Source organism: Penicillium cinerascens (assembly GCF_028974065.1).
Source record: "Penicillium cinerascens strain IBT 15544 chromosome Unknown contig_5_segment0_segment0, whole genome shotgun sequence".
NCBI classification, from domain to species: Eukaryota; Fungi; Ascomycota; class Eurotiomycetes; order Eurotiales; family Aspergillaceae; genus Penicillium; species Penicillium cinerascens.
Genome location: NW_026695294.1, coordinates 568,860 through 574,859, shown reverse-complemented (window position 1 = coordinate 574,859; position 6,000 = coordinate 568,860).

Here is a 6,000-nt window from a genome sequence, read left to right as displayed (position 1 = left end):
AGCGCAATCCTCTTTTTGCCATCATATTGACTTAGGAGGGTTTTGAACGATAAAGCGAGAGAAAGGGGGCCGGGACGCGACAGTGAAAACGCGACGCCACGTGATTCCAATGACTAAGGCGTTATCCGCCAATCCAAGTTATTTAACATACATTCGCCCCTATGTGGACTAAGATGAGAATCCAAACTTAGGAAAAACACCTCAGAAAAAGAAGTTAGATTTTCAAAGACTAGATGCGAATCGATAAAGGCCATTTTACAGAACCCACTGCTCGCGTCAGGCTGCCTATTAAGATCTGGCCAGGTCATAAATGCTCTAGACGAGTAAGCAATTCTGTTGTGATATGAGGCTGGTGCAGATCAGGAAGCTAGCCGCACCATCGGAATTAGGTCCGAGATGTCTATACAGACAACCAAGTTGATTGGAAATCAACTTGGCTCAGAGTTGTATATATAGCCTCATCTTTCCCGCTAGAATTGTATAACACAATACATTCTTCTGAACTACAACAAAAATAAACACGGATATTAATGGAGCGAAAATGAAAACAAATAATCAGGGGGGAGAGAAGGAGTTCTCGCACTACCTTGTATGTAGTTGTTAGTAACGCGTCGCGTCGCGTGTGCCAAATGAGGGAAGATATATTGCTTTTTCTGATACTTCTCATCGTAATAACATAGATAACTGTGGACTGGCGCCAGTGCTAATAGTATGTATATCCGAAGAATTACAGGTAGAGCTGGGGATATTCTCTTCCAATTTCCAGGGATACCGGAGGCAGGCTCAATTAATGATGATGAAAATCTACGAGAGTTAGCGAGAGTCCATTTAGCGGGAAGCACGACGGAGTAGATATGGGCTGTAATGGCGGGACAGGTCGCTGCAGCCCACCGAAGTCTTTACTATGGGGTGCACGGACAAAAAGTGTGAACTGGGTGACACTTCTGAAGAGACTAGTACAGTAGATCTGCTGCTTAGTCGGCTATTAGGGGGTGTAGGCGTCCGAAGCTGGATATTAAGCTTTGAAAGCACTCGTTCTGGGTCGAATGGCACTAAACCAGCTGCTGCGAAGCTATTTTGAATAGTTTCTGGCCTAAATGTATCCGTACGCGCTTTAGGGTAGGCCATTAAAAAATCGAGCTTATCGATATGATTATAGCCAAGACGCACTTGATTCTCCATAAGGCGGCTATAGGCGCCTTTCAATACAGCAAAGCAGCCTACATCAAGAGGTTGTAGGAGATGTAATGAATGCGCTGGCATATAAAGCGGAATAATTACGTTTTCAGTGCAGATTCGATCAAATTGCGCTGTAAGATGGCTACCATGGCCATCAAGAATCAACAATCGATATTTTCCACGCGTACGCTCAGCGGTCGCAGAAATAAAGTGTTGTTCTAGCCAGCGTAGGCCAATCTCATTAGTAGTCCAGCCATTCGGCGAGACCTCAATACGCCAATCACGCGGTAGGCCATTAAACCATCCTCCAATATGGGTTTTGCCTTTGAATATCACACAGGGCGGTAACGCCCTACCAATAGCGTTGATTGATTCAATTGTAATAACCCATTCACGATTTCCAGCTTGTATAATAGCTCGCCGACCGTAGTATTCAGAGCGGGTAACGACCCTAGCTGTAGCGATTAGGCCCATCGCGAAGCCTATCTCATCAAAGTTATAGATATCCTCTAGTTGGATACCGTTCTCTTCGATAACGCTGTGTACAGTCGTAAACCACGCGCGTAAGGCCTTTGGATCTTCGTTTAGGGCGCGTTGATAGTCATATCGTCTCGAGAATCGCGTACCAAGCTCTGGCCGGCGGTTAATAAAGGTTGATGGCCAATTTTTGCCGACTGTAGGTGATAGTGTAGAGCCACGCGCTGCGAGGAGAATATTGGCCATTTCTCCTATAGTAGCTGGCCTAGGCGCTGCTCCACGTGCTTCCATAGAGAGTATCCATTGTGTAAGCGAATCTTCCTCGGTTTGGGTCAATAGATGTCGTGGATGGCGTTTATCAGCGCGAAAGGGTGTTCCATTCATACGCGTACGTGCTGTAGTTTCAGGCACACCATATTTAAGAGCCGCTGCGCGAAGAGAGGGAAATTGGCCATTTTTATAGCCCTAGATAGCTAGAAGGGTTTACCCTCGCGTTCTAGTGATTTTGGAGCGTTTTGAGAGCGTTTCGGTGGCATAGTAGGTGGTTAAAGAAAGTAGGTGTGGAAATGCGACGCGTTTCGGGCGGTGTGCGCAGGACAACCGGGTGCGCAGGTCAACCGGGAAATACGTTAGTATTTAGCTAGAATCCTGCCCTCTCCGGGAAGGACGATCAATTCTTCCGTTCCATTCTCTCGTTAACGATCTGCGCTAATGTCTTCGCAATGCAACCAAGAGAGTCTCGGTGTAAACTGGACTGTTACGGCCCCAGAACAACATGAAGCTACTCGGATGCTGAATCGGGTATACTGGAACTCTCTGAGGAAGTTTCCCGAGAACCTGCATGAAAGCCAACGCCACGTGATCGCACAAAGGAATAAAAGGCACTCTCTTGTAATTAATGAACTCTCTTCCTTAAGGATTAGTTCAGTCACAATCGCAGGGTTGAAGTTCCTATCCGTATACTTGCAGTTCTATCTGGTCCCTTACCTGGTCCAACTCTAGCCCTAACATGGACCGTCAGGGTAAATGAAGTCATACATACATACATACATACATACTAGGGTATAGAGATATAGGGATCCGATCAAAAAAGCCCTACTGGTATCTGGATGGGCATTTCTACTGGTATATACAAATGGGCTCCCATAGTTAACGAAACCCTAGCCTACTGGGATGAACTACATCCCACTTACCCCCATGGGATAGGCGGATTTATTGTCGAAGAATAAAAATAAACTGAGCAGGGCAAGGACGTAGTGTTTGAGACTCCACAATATCTGTAGAACTTTGCCAATCCTGTATCTCTACCAGACCTATCTAAGCCCCAAAAATCCGATACATGGATCATTGATGCAATGTAACATGCCCCGCATGGTGAGGTAGAGTTCTTGTGATTCGCCATCTAGTAAGTCTTTTACGGTGTGGGGCCTAACACTCCTGAAGCGAGAGTCCAACGTAACCTGGGTATGAGTTTCAATCTCAAGAGAAATCTGGGAGCTGTGGGAGATTTGGGACAACTAACGGAAACATCCGCGTAGACTAACCGCAGATTAACCCAACTATACCTGGCGTTGCAACCCATTAAGGCCTAGAAAAGCATAGTGCGAGCGGGTGGGCACAGCTCGCGCAAAAAAACGGCCCAGAAAGGTTCGAACGTTTTTGATGATCGCTACGTTCGCAGTAGATACGGGTTGCATCGTACAACCCCATGGCGGCGGCTCGCTCGGGATGGGGGCCGGAGTTAAATCCTATCTCGGAGTACTAGTCCTATTCCAGGTAACGCTTTGACATCCATGTAACCAAATTTCATTCAGTTCCGTCCTATGACCACTTGTGGACGTATCTACCCCCAGGCTACAGCCATACTGAACGCGCGTTATATGTTGCCGAAATTTTTTCATCCTGGCCTCCAGAGAAATACAAAACATAACTCAACCCACGATAGCCCGGCATCAACTCTTTTTCTTTCACTATTGCAATCAAATAATCCGAAACGGTGCACATGGAGAAACAACCCGGCGGAATAAATTCTGGCTCCGCTCTGAAGCCAGAGACAAGTGTCTCTGGGGACGGAGAAAGCCCAAAGTCTAGCGACAGTAGCAGTCAGGTTAACCGTTCCGTGGGCAATGATGATGAAGGTGAAGTCCAATATCTCACCGGGGTCAAATTGACGCTAGTTATCATTGCGGTTACGGTGATTGCTTTGCTTGTCATGCTTGATATGTCTATAGTTGCTACGGTGCGCAGACTACTCCGATTTGGTCACTTGAATAATGCGGACTCACTTATCTATTTTTTTTTTAAATAAAAAGGCAATCCCCAAAATGACGAGCGACTTTCACACTACTACGGGTGTTGGTTGGTACGGAAGTGCGTATTTATTGACAAGGTAAGTAAATCAACCTTTTGTCACCTTCACTAAGCGTGGAGAATTATTCACTATCTTCAAGCTGTTCTCTCCAGCCTATGTCAGGCAAGTTATATACGCGATTTAATATCAAGGTTCGTTGCTACAAGCCTGCCACTGCAATCATGAATTAATGATATCATAGTATACATACATGACCTTCATCGCCCTCTTCGAGCTTGGATCTTTAATATGCGGCGTTGCAACCTCTTCCAATATGTTTATAGTAGGGAGGGCAATCGCTGGAATGGGGAGTGCTGGTGTGGCAAATGGTGCACTAACAATTTTGTGCGCCTCGGTACCTCTTGTAAAGAGAGCTCGTACGTTATTGTTTTTGGCTTCTGGTCTAGTCCCGAAACATTTTTGAGTCTTACTAACGGTCCTAAAACGTAGTTTACTTTAGCATTGTGGGATCATGTACGTTTCCCTTCAGTTTTTAGTTCGCTCCAGTCTAATCTGCGCAGGTAGTCAGATAGGCGTTGTGGTCTCGCCATTGATTGGTGGTATATTGACGGAGTATGCGACTTGGAGATGGTGTACATGATCCCCGGCTCTCCAGCACCAGTGCACCCAATTACTAAGAATTAAGCTAGGCTTCTACATCAATCTCCCCGTCGGCGGACTAGCAGTGGTTGCACTTCTTTTCGTGTCATTTCCCGAACACAGTCTAAGAGGACCTGGGCCGCAATCGGGAATAAAAGCCACATCTTTATTTTCTGAGCTCGACATTATAGGCTTTCTCCTCCTCTCCCCGACCCTCATTATGTTTCTTCTCGCGCTCGAATAGGGCGGATCTGCATATCTTTGGAATAGTGCGATGGTTATCGGCCTCTTCTGTGGATCGGCCGGGACTCTAGCATTATTTCTGATTTGGGAATATAAAAAGGGAGACGCAGCGATGATTCCCTTAAAAATGATTAAACAAAGGGTGGTCTATTGTTCTTCATTGACTAGTTTCTTCCTTTATGCGAACAGCTTGGTCACTTCTTACTACCTGGCTATCTACTTCCAAGGAGTGCGAGGCAAATCACCGATGTTTAGCGGTGTGTATATGCTACCGGGTGTCATCGCTCAAATGACCTCTGGCTTCCTATCTGGTTTGGCGGGTATGTACCAACTCTCTATTCTGCCTAATGACTCGGTAATTAATGTGTTCAAAGTAACCCGAATTGGTTATTACCTGCCCCCTACAGTTATAGGAACAATCTTATGCGCAATCGGATCTGGATTAATGAGTATGTTCAACCCGCATACAAGCTTTGGTGCATGGGTCGGGTTTCAAATACTCGCGGGTCTGGGACGCGGTTGTGCGCTTCAAAAAGTATAGTTTATCTACACTAAGACTTATTTTTTAACCGATAAACTAACGCTTCTGAACCAATTAGCCCCTCATAGCAGTCCAAAACAATCTTCCTCCGTCCAAGATTGCCGTCAGTATGGCGTTTCTTTATTTCTGCCAGACGTTCGGTGGAGCACTATGGCTTTCGTTCGCCAGCACGCTTTTCAATACTGGTCTTACAAACCTTCTACCCACCTACGCACCAGATGTTTCTGTTTCGAAAGTCATGTCGGCTGGTGTATCTGGGATACGATCCGTGACCCCGCATTCTAGTGTAGATGGTGTGGTTATGGCTTATAATAATGCCGTTCAGTATGTCTTTTACATGATTTCTGGCACTGCGACGACAGCCTTTATATTTAGTTGGGGACTGGGATGGAAGAGCGTTAAGAAGAGAACAGCCTAGTCTGAGATTTGCAATCCGGCAATTAATATTTTCACAGATAAAGTTGCCCGCGCTGGTTCTTGGCGCTGCATTATTATTTTGAGTCAAGCTATAGGGAGCCGAAGTTATAGCATTGTCGTATTGTTTCATGTACTCTATATAAGGATATTTACAATCGACTCTAGTAAGCAACACTCTGGGAAGCTGCACTTT